Genomic DNA, 12,183 nt, shown 5'->3' on the forward strand with positions numbered 1-12,183 from the left:
TTCATGGGTATTTATAGACCCATAGAATATTCTAGAACATACTAGCCATAACTTATGTGGGATGTTCTAGACTTTCACACATGTAGACTATTCTTGATTTTTCTTCCTATCTTAGGCTTTTCTACAACATTCTAGAACTTGTATTACATTTGAATTCTACTATCTAAGGTGCTTATACATTCTTCTAGAATTTGCATTACACTTTAATAATAAAGGATTCTGCAGTCTTCTCGTCACTGAAACCATATCATTGCTTTAATGTAATCAACAGAATATTTGAAGCATGTTTTTGAATCATATGGCATAACTCATTCCATCACAGAATTTATGGAACAAATAAATATAAACCCATCTATATTCTTCATTGATGTAATAAGCATTTTCATTGATGTAAAGAGGAACCTGGGAGCTATACCTTAGCACGCTTCACATCATCAGTTTATTTATGGGTTACTTGAAGAACTTCTCACATTTCATATTCATGGGTTACTTGAAGAACTTCCCACATTTCATAAGCCGTTTTGCACACTGAAATCCTATAAAATTCATCTAATACCAAAGTAGAGGATATTATATTACAAACTTTTATATCAAAGTGAGCTCGTCTATTTTCTTCATCTGTCCATTCAAATATGATTTCTCTTCCTCTACACCATTCAAATTTATGGTAGGAATAATAGGACCATTTAAAACAACTTCTCAAATACCCCTATCAATTGACTCTATAAATATTTGAATTCTTATTTTCCAAAACGCATAATTTTTCCCCATAAACAAAGGAGGTCTATCAATTGAAGCACCTTCTGCATACATTTGGTTATGACCGCCCATTTTCGAAAAAATTGAAAAACTATCAAAGCAAGCTTTGATACCAATTGTTGGTAGAACAATCAGTATTGGTTTTACGTAGCAGAGTTTTAAAATTATATAGATTGTTAATAACAGAAAGCGTGTTCGGTCAATTAAATGGTTCCTTTAATTTTTCTTATAAAACTTTTATCGAACAGTTGATGTGCTAAAAATTTAAAGAGTGTAGGGAAGAGAAAAATCACACAGATGATTTTTATACTAGTTCGAATCAAAAGATTCTACGTCGAGTTGTTAATCATTATAAAGACTGATTAACTATTTCACTAAAATCAATTTAGCAATTACAATAAGATGAATAGAAATTAAGAACAGCAAAAACCTTTCATTTGACAAATGAACAGAAGAACCTTCCTTCGATAAGCGAATTGGAAGAGACAACTCTGCCAACTTAAAGAGAACCGTTCTGACCCTTGACACACAAAGCGTGAGTTTCTCCTATTCATAAAACTTGACAAGAGTAACACTATCACTTGAGAACTTCCTTAGACAAATTGTATTCTCAGATGGCATAAATTTCCTTTTCACACACAGAGAGTGTTCCTTAGGCACGCAGCTCTAATACTCGCAAATGAAATGTTATATTCTAAGAGTTGTGGAAAAACCTATTTATAAGCCCAGGGTAAAAAATTGAGAAGACAACTCCCAACTGCCAAATATAATCGATTATCAAAAGTGATAATCGATTATCTACGAGACTTGGAATAATTAGGATATAAACTATTCAACCGGTCGACTCCAATTCTTCACCTCCTTCCATCGTTCGGCTCGAGCCCTCACCCCCTTCTATCGTTCGACTCCCTTCTTCTTCTCTCATATACTTTCTTCTTCTCTCGTATACCTTCCAACTCTTAACATTTTATTCTACAATGTTAGTTAGACTCAATATCGTTCAGCTTGTGTTCAATGTCGTTTGGTCTTAAACTTTGTTCGGCTTATGTTCAACGTCGTTCGGTCTTTAACTATGTTGTGTTTATTTGTTTTGTTCAGCTTTCAATTGCTATACGTCGTTCTGCCTTTTAGCTATTATGTTCGGTTTTCTTTTTCTCTACTTTGCATATGGGCTCTTATTCCCTAACCTCGCGGACCAACATGCAGGAATGCTTTTTAAAACATAATACAACAAGGGTCTTCATATTCTTCACTTTGTAACATCATCAAAATGATGACGTGCTCTAGCTTGGAGGTGAATGAAACTTGGGCATCAGAAGGAAAATGAAACTGCAGCAGCGGAGATGAATGAATATGGAGGTCGGTGTTGGATGAAGATGCGGCAGTGGAAGAATTCTCAATGGATCAGTGATGGTGAAAATGAACTGATTCAAGGTGATGTGCGGATGAAGAGCTCGATGGTGGATGACACTAGTGAGAAGGCTTCCATAATTGGAAGGAACTAGGTGGTGAGGGAAAAGCTCTAGGAAAGATGACTTTGGCAGAGTTTTTCTCAAGCTGGAAAATATTCATCAGCAGAAGAAAATTTCATATAATCCAAAGTATCAATTACAAGTGCTACCAAGTGATTTATAGTAAGCCTATGATCTACATGTGGTGTAGATGGAGGCCGAGAATCATGGATCATTATCCACGTGGCAGGGCATGGAAAACATGACTTCCATCTAGAAGTTCCATGTGCAGATTATGTTACATGTGCTAGAAATGAGCCGTGGTGTGCTTAGCAAAGAAGTGGGGTGCAGCCAGCATTTGTGACCTTCATATGGACATTTCTACCCTTCTCCTTGTATTGGTCATGTTTCTTAGTAATGGTCCATGATGGGCTTGGACCCAAGTCATCATCCCCTCCTCCTTGGAAAGGATTTGTCCTCAAATCTGGTGGGTCGTCTTTATTATGAGGACTTATTTTTGTTGGCTTCACANAANTTCCTCCTGGATCAAATATCAATATGCAATAAGCATGAAACATAACTTCAATTAGTTTTATTTGACCCAGAAAAATATAAATATGTTTAGAAGAAAGACTACTCTTAATAGATTTAAGATGCCTTAATTCTAAAACTTTAATTTTATCTTGAGTTAGTTGCAACCTTAGAGGTAACAATAACTCAAGTGATTTGCCACATGTTGAAGGTTGTAACATGTTAAAAGATAAAGTGGCAAATTCTTTGAAAGAAAAATGGGAAAACTCAAAGATAGAAAGGAAAAAATTAAAGGATGGAAAATCTCCCCTTAAAAGTCTTGGTTCTATGAGGAGTGTAGGAGGAGGTAGTGCTTGCTCTTTTCCTAGTTCTTGCTCTACTTCTTGTCTTATTGGCTCTTCTCCCTTGCTTCTTTCTATTTCTCTTCTTGTCTCTTCTTCTTTTCTCTCTTGCTTTCTTTTCTCTCTTCTTGTCTCTTCTTCTTTTCTCTCTTTTGCTTCTTCTTCTCTTTTCTCTTTTCTCTTGTTCTCTTCTATCTCTTTCTTCCTTTTCTCTTCTCTCCTGCCCTATTCTCTCTTGTTCTCTTTTCTCTTGCTCTATTCTCTCTTGTTCTCTTCTCTCTCTTTCTTCCTTTTCTCTTCTCTCTTATTCTCTTCTTCTCTCTTTTTTTCTTCTTTCTCTTGATTCTTGCTCTTGTTTTTCTCTTTTTAATCTCTCATCTCTATATTTGCTTGTCTCTTCCCATAACCTCTTAAGATTTTCTTGAAACTGACCTTCCCTACGAGAGAACCCACTTAAATTTTTAATGAATGATTGACCTTCTCTAATAAGCTCTCTCATAAGTTCTAAGTTTCTTTGAGATTCTGGAGGCACAAACTTTCTTCTCAAACAAGCTTTCAATTCTTTCCAATTATGGATGGGGGATTTTCTACCTATCTTAACATGGTATTGCCTTTCCTCCCACCACTCTTTTGCATGAGTTTCAAATCTAGAAATGTAAAGACTAAGGATGTAAGATGCACAATCTCTAGAATAATAGGATTCAGATTTACTTCTGCTAATCATGAAGAAATGCATGTCATTAATTTCCCTTTCCCAAGCTAGGTATGTTAATGCACCAATATCCTCACCAAAGAATGGAATATTTTCCCTAGCTTGTTTATACAAATTATCCTCAATCCTATCAAACTCATGAAATGAACAAGTCTTCCTTCTAGCTTTGTCATGCTCTCTCTTGATGTCTTTGTAACTAAGTGGCTTATCAAAATTAAAATTCCTAGAAGAATATCTTCCAGACATTTTATGAATTTAAAAGTTTTCTTGAAGTAAGGATGAAAAGATTTCACTTAAAAGCAATATTCCAGGTAAGAGAGGTGAACCTAAAAAGGTTGCTTAAGTACCAAGTCTTGCCTTGCCAAATATGCTTCTAGCTACAATCCTTAAATCAAAATTACCTCTACATTCAACAAAAGTCTAGAAACAATCAATCATGAAGAAAAAAAAAATAAACTTTAAGACTTTTCCAAAAAACTTTGAAGAATTGAAAGAAGTGAGGTCTCTTAGGTGAGGCTTGGACTTTGGATCCAAGACACACTCACCGTCTACCCATTTTAATGAAGAAAAATAAGCAATGTTAGCAAATGATGGAAAAATACTTATGAGTTCTTCCAAATCACATGCACAATGGCCTTTTACAATCAAGAAAACAATTGAACTATTACAAGAATTAATTCAAGAGAACAAAGAAGTGGGTTTGGCAATGCAACTTTAGCTTCTCTCAAAGGAATTCTTGGCTGGTTTATGTGCCGTAAACAAATCTTACAGCTGCAGCATGGTGAAGGTTAATTTTGCAGCAAGTAAACTACTTTTGCAGTATCAGCATAAGAGTTGGAATCTGCAGCTTTGCATGTGTCACTGCTGCACTGAAAATTTAGCTTTCACAATGATCTTTTCCTTCACCAAATCCTCTTCCTAAAGTGCTACCAATTATGTCAAGTTGTCTCCAACAATGTTGTAACGACAAATGAACTCACACCGGCACCAACAGTCAGTTATCTCAGCAAAAAAACATTGCAGTGGCTGCCACAGTTGCACAAGACCAGAATACAACACCGTTTGTTTTGTCAAACAACTGGTGTGCAGGATTTTCAATCAAAGAAAAGCAAGCAATTAAAGGGTTTACAACGAAGATAGCACTCAAAAAGAACTGAAGGAGGGCTCTAGATTGGATTTGAAAAACAAAAAAAAAAACATGAGAAGTTGCAGAAATGTTCAATTCAAATTCATGTGAAAAGAGACAAAAGTGTTTGATGAATTGTCTCAATGAATTTTGTGACTGATGCAAAAAAAAAAAAAAAAATCTGAAACACACTTGACTGGCACTGGTGTTCATTGCTTTTTCAAATCAAAATGCATTTGTGGAGATCGCATTGTATATTCTTTTATTGTAATTACACCAAGCTTTTGCTACCAATCAATTAATGAAATTGATGCATCAATCTAATTAACATGAATTTTCTCAAACAGCTGCAACTTATCAGAAAAATAGGCTGAGAAATTGGTGGTTTGGATGGCCAATTTGCACAAACGTGTTTACACTGCCAATTTAATGATTCAAGCAACTTTAGTTTGCCAAAATGGACTTGTGCAAGCTGCCAGCAGAGACTAAATGCTTGCAAATCAGAATTTGACTAGTCCAGTTGCATTTTCACACTAAATTATAACCAAATCAACAACCAAATCTCAGTAGAGGAGTCAAAAGCATTTGGATCCTTAATATGATGATTTGAGCAAATTTATGTTAGCAAATATGACCAGTGCAGATGGACAGCGGAGGCTGAAAACTGTCAGATCAAGATTTCACTATATGAGTTGCTCATTTCATCCAAAAATTGATCCAATGCACTTCTAATATGCAACAGTAGATTCAAACTGTTCTGAAACAAATTTTTATGAATTTTAGGACAACAAATGACACTTGAACAAGACTCTAAGAATGACTTTACAGATGTTCAACATTGTATACTACTACTGAACAAAATTAAAAGAATAAAAAGACACACACAAGGAAGGCAGTTTGGTCAAGCTGCTATGAAAATAACCTTTGAATTATGCAGTGTGATACAACCAAATTGGTTTGTCTTAACAAATCACTTTTTATTTGGAAAATTCACACACTGCTGCAACACATCTGCTCATACCAGAAACATAATTATGACTTTGCATCAAATTTAAAACAGAATCGGATCTATGCTTCTGTGGTACTGCAATTGATGGATTCAAATCACACTTGAGCTCTATGAATCATTGCTCATGTTAGTGTGCATCTTTTGAATTCCATATCAAACATCACAGATCTATCCAGATGCAGTTTCAACTTAGAAATTTGACAGAATAAAATCAAAACACATTACTGGACATAACAGAATTGGATTTGAAAATTAAAAGACTCAAGGACACAAGATCGGACCGATTAAAAAAATGAACAAATAAAAGTAATGAAAAGCTAGATCAAACAATGCAATCAGTGGAAACTACTGGAATGAAGAGAAACCAATGGAACAGTGAAACAGAGAAGCACACGCAAGGAAGATGTTGACAGTGTGGAATGAAAGAAGAATCTACTTAGCTGGAGCGTGTTGTAGATCAACCTTGGCTCTGAATACCAATTGACAACGTGCTCCAGCTTGGAGGTGAATGAAACTCGGGCAGCGGAAGGAAAATGAAACTGCAGCAGCGGAGATAAATGACTATGGAGGTCGGTGTTGGATGAAGATGCGGCAGCGGAAGAATTCTCAATGGATCAGTGATGGTGAAAATGAACTGATTCAAGGTGATGTGCGGATGAAGAGCTTGATGGTGGATGGCACTAGTCAGAAGGCTTCCATAATTGGAAGGAACTAGGTGGTGAGGGAAAAGCTCTAGGAAAGGTGACTTTGGCAGAGTTTTTCTCAAGCTGGAAAATATTCATCAGCAGAAGAAAATTTCATATAATCCAAAGTATCAATTACAAGTGCTACCTAGTGATTTATAATAAGCCTATGATCTACGTGTGGTGTAGATGGAGGCCGAGAATCATGGATCATTATCCACGTGGCAGCGCATGAAAAGCATGACTTCCATCTAGAAGTTCCATGTGCAGATTATGTTACATGTGCTAGAAATGAGTCGTGGTGTGCTTAGCAAAGAAGTGGGGTGCAGCCAGTATTTGTGACCTTTATATGGACATTTCTACCCTTCTCCTTGTATTGGTCATGTTTCTTAGTAATGGTCCATGATGGGCTTGGACCCAAGTCATCATCCCCTCCTCCTTGGAAAGGATTTGTCCTCAAATCTGGTGGGTCGTCTTTATTATGAGGACTTATTTTTGTTGGCTTCACAGAAATTCCTCCTGGATCAAATATCAATCTGCAATAAGCATGAAACATAACTTCAATTAGTTTTATTTGACCCAGAAAAATATAAAGATGTTTAGAAGAAAGACTACTCTTAAGAGATTTAAGATGCCTTAATTCTAAAACTTTAATTTTATCTTGAGTTAGTTGCAACCATAGAGGTAACAATAAGTCAAGTGATTTGCCACATGTTACAGGTTTAAAACAATCCATGGAATTTATTTTTATGTAGGTATCCAACATTTAGCAAGGTGGGTAACAGGTATTTTTTTACATGCGGGTCGGGTCGCAAGTAGAGTTATTGGTCTTCTTAGGTGTTGGGGCAAATCGGCAAGTGTACCGAGTCACACAAGTAATATAAAATGGTAAGACCAAGTATCTTATCCCAGAGGACTCTCGGTGCTGAAAAGTTGTGTGAAAACAAGATTAATTAAGACTTAAAATAAAAGAGATCATGGGTTTGGGTTGCAAATAAAATAAAATAAAGCAAAGTAAAAGTGATCAGTGGAAAAAGAGGATAGAGATGAGTGGAGGTTGATTTATATGATATGGATATGTTGTTGGGGTTAGACTTCACCAAGTTCCCTCTCATGTATATAAGAATTCTTCTTTATTCGTTAATGCTAATGTCCATCACTAACACACTTAATCCTGATGTCTGGGTAAATAAGCTTGTCCGTAATTACCAGTTCATACAATTCCTAGCATTCCTGGTAAAAACATGTGAAGATCAGGAGGTTAAGACGACTAAGATCGATACCCTCATGTCTGAGCAATATAACTCTTAGGAGTAATTTAATAAGGACCTGAATTGCAAGGAACTTGTCAGCACTCATGCAACTCACACATAATGCTATTGTATAAGCAAGAATAAGAACAGATAAATTACTCTAACAAATAATGAAATAAAGCATATAGAATTAAGAACTAATTCAAATACATGAGAGTTTACAAGGTTACATCATTCCCCAACAACAAATAGAGTTTAGTTCCCCATAAGCATGGTGGAACACAATGAATAATGGAAGAAAGAAAGAATGAAAAGACTAAGAATTTGGCTAGGAGTGTGCTGCTATGCTTGCTTCTGCCAAGGATGCAAAACCTAGAGCCCTAGGGTCCTTTAAATAGTTCCAGAAGTGTCCTAAATTGCGGCCCAGTCTAAAAGAATCAAATTGGAGCATAATCAGGGCCCGATCCACATCAAATAACGCTCAAGCGTCGCAGGGAGCTTGCCTGGGCGACCAACAGTAATTTCCCTTTAGGCTTGGTCCATTTTGTCATCCCATCTTAAAAAAAAAAGGTTTGTGGGTACTCACAGATTAGGAGACTAGTTATTGTTTAAAATTTTTATAAAGTTATACTTTATATAATCTCGAATAACCTTACATTTTTATCTTATTTCTTTTCTTAAATGAGATCAAATCTCATGAAAGCAAAATTTATCATCCCTTAATTAATGTTAATAAAATTTAATTTTATAAAAAAATTGTAAGGTTAAATATGTTTTCAGTTTCTTAACTTTCATATGTAATGGGCTTTCGTTCATGTTCTAAATGTTTAATTAATTTTATTCCAAACTTCATTAATAGATGGATGTAGTCCTTGTGACCAAATGATGTTAATTATTTTCTGACATGACAAATAATGTTGTCACATGTGTGGCAACGTTACCAGATAATTCATTAATAAAGTTTTAGGTTAAAATGATTCAAGGTTTGTGACAGAGATTAATAAGGATAGCAAATAAACCTGTCCTTAGAGGTATTATCTGAACTCGTCCCTAGTTTTGACTAGAAAACCGTGCATTGACCAGATACGAGGACAAGGGTGGATAAGTACATATCTACCTCAAATACTCATAATTTATTAGGTATTCTAAAACACTCCTATATATGTGTGTGTGTATGTTTGTGTGTGTGTTTATGTGTGTGTGTGTGTGTGTTTGTATGTATGTAACACACATTATGGTGGAATCTATTTTGAGAACTAAATGGAGATCCATGAAGGGAGCATCAAGTTGAGCTAAGCTTAGGTGATTCGAAGAAGAAGGACTTTCAAGCTTTTTCTTGCTTTCCCTTAATCCTTAGAAGACATTGAACCTCTTATAAAGAGCCATGGTCAAAGAAGATGAAACAAGAAGATGGAGCTTCAAGGATCCTACTCTTGTGGAGGATCACATTTTGGTTTTCTTGTTTATATAAAACCACTTTTTGCAAATATGTAATATACCTCATTTTTAGGCGTTGTAATTGGCTAAGACACTTTGTGTAGTTTTGTTTAGAAGGATTGGTGAGGTTAAGAATTAAATTTGGGTTAGAAATGGGTTAAAAATGGGTTTTGGAAGGAGTTAGTAGCAAGGAGCCTTTGCATTGAATGCTTTGACTAAGTTAGTTACAAAGCAAAGTTCTAAGTTTGGGGTTGTGATAAAGGTTCAATTTTCATACATAAATTTGATATTAAAATGCACCCTTTATGACTTAGAATTAGCTTGGAATCATGCAATTTGCTCAAGTTATAGAATAAGAAAGTCAAAGTGGGTTTTCTTGGTTTTATGCTTGGTTTTCCCTTGATTTGGTAGGATTTATCAAGAATTGAATGAAGGAAGTGAAGAAAGAGAAGAGTTGGATGCAAGAGAAGGTGGAAAAGTGAAGAAAAAAACCGTCGGGCGGTGTACTCTCAAGAGAACTCTCTGCCAGACGCTCAAGCGACACCGTTGAGGGGTGAAGTGGAGTGTCGACCTCACCGCCGGGCGGTGAAACCACCGCTGTAGTGGACTCTTCAGGGGATTCTCTGGCCAACGCTCAAGCGATAGCGTTGAGGGGTGATATTAAGTGTCAAACATACCGTTGGGCGATGAAGCCACCGTTGGGCGGTGGAATATTGGACTTGGGCCAGAATTCTGTCATTTTTCTTTTGTTATAAATAGTTCTGCACGAACCAGATACTCTATCTTTTGGCAGAAAGGACGCAGAAACACATTCTTCTTTCCTTGGAGGCGGATTTTGGATGTGGAAGCTCTAACTTATCAAATATAGTGTTATCTTTCCATACTTTTCATTCGTTTCATCTAGATTCACCATGGTTAAGGTGAACTCAAGCCTTTTGTTATTGGGATATTTTTCGGGAATAAATAAAAAATAGAAAGAAATGCGATGCACAATAAAAAAAATGGATTTATTTTTTTATTTTCTTAATTACATAAAAATGTAATTTGAATTATAATTCAATATGTTTGTTGTTTGTGAGAACCCCTTGAATCAATATTACATTACTTGATTCAACGAGGTCTTAATCATTTTATTAGGAGTTTTTTTTCTTATTCTAAAAAATGTTCCCAATATTTGTGAATTTTTTTTTAATTAATTAGGTCAACAATCTACCCCTTTTTTGGTGATGCACAACCATGATTAATAACCAACCATGTTTGCACATTTCAATAAAAATAGAGTAGCAAAAGATATATCACAGTTACCACAGTTCAAGTACTCTGCATGTAATCCGATTAAAACAACAGCAAATATCAAGCATGATATGAAACAGAATAACAATTCTCCCCATTTCATATAACAATCATAAATCTCTCCCCCTTTGTGCATTAGCCAAAAAGGTATGCTCTAGATATTTAGCTGATATTTCATAGCGGAGATGCATCAAAGAGTATGTTCAATTTTCAAAATGCAACGATGATCTCGCATTCACATTTAATCACATGTAAATGATAACTCCCCCTGAAATGCACGCATGTGAGTAAAAAATTGTGTAAAGTGTAATACTCCCCCTGTCATTATGCATAGATATCAAAACCAGTTAAGATGCACAATGCAGTGTATTATAGATTATAAAAACAGTATTCATAGAGATGTATCGTAGACAGGATAACAAACAGTTTAGTCATGCAATGATACAATCAACAATCTCACAATATAATTGTGCCTAATTTTACCGGAAATTATAATTTTAATTAATTTGAATTATCTGAGCTTATTATTTTCATTAATAATTGCAGGAAAAATTACGGAAATACAATTTGGGACATTTGGAGGTTAAATGTGGTGCAGCCACCACCCACTTGCAATTTATTTGCTTTGCACACTGATTTCAATGCAACATAAATGTGGAACATGAGTTGAATTATTTTGGGCTCAAAAGAAATGGCAATTGGGCCCAAAGGTGGAGATTTATTATCAATTGGAGAGGTGCAGTGTGGTGTCACGGCCCATGGGAAATCAATTTTAGGTGAAAGAAATACTCTCACGTTGCAAGGAAAGTGTGCTCATGTTATTTGGCTGCATGTATGCGCTGATTTGGCTAAGAGAATATATTGTCGGGCTAATTTAATGCTGAATGCTGAATGGAGCACATGAACATTCATTTGGGCTTGGAAGGAGGTGCTTGAAGAATAAAAAATAAGGGAGCGGTGCTCCAGTTGGCTTGAAAAAGACCACGGCCCAATTGAATGTAGGAATCAGCTGCCCATTTTGAAAACCTCCACGTACACAACAGCTCTCATCCAACCTTCATACATCCAAGCAGCTGCCACGTTCTTGAACAACGACCCCGCAACCACGACTCATGCATATATTTTTAATTGAAGAGTGGTCATGGCCTAACAAGGATGGGTGCAAACGAAAGAAGCCCAAAAGCACTTCACAGCAGCTTTGGTAATCACCGTCCAGCTTGCTTCCAACAAGTGAAACAAGCTTGGATCAGCAGCAAAAGAAAAGAGTGCACGACCACTCTACACAACAGCTCACATTTAACGTGATCCAGCAAGCAACAACGGGTAGAAGCAGGTCCAACTTGAAGCACAGAAAAATCCAAAAGCAATGGGAGGTGCTTGGAGATATTAGAATAACATATATAGCCCAACGAAGAGAAGGGCACCATGTCTTGGAAGCTGGTGCAGCTGCCTACATTGGGATTGTCCAGTGAGGATGGGATCACACGGTGCAGGAAGAAAGAAATCACGTGTCCAGCTGCTTCGGCCCACATAACAGCAGGTCCAGCAGACGGTCGATAGCAACACCACACAACAACACGTCCACACA

The sequence above is a fragment of the Vigna radiata genome, unplaced genomic scaffold (genome assembly GCF_000741045.1).
Source record: "Vigna radiata var. radiata cultivar VC1973A unplaced genomic scaffold, Vradiata_ver6 scaffold_343, whole genome shotgun sequence".
NCBI lineage: Eukaryota > Viridiplantae > Streptophyta > Magnoliopsida > Fabales > Fabaceae > Vigna > Vigna radiata.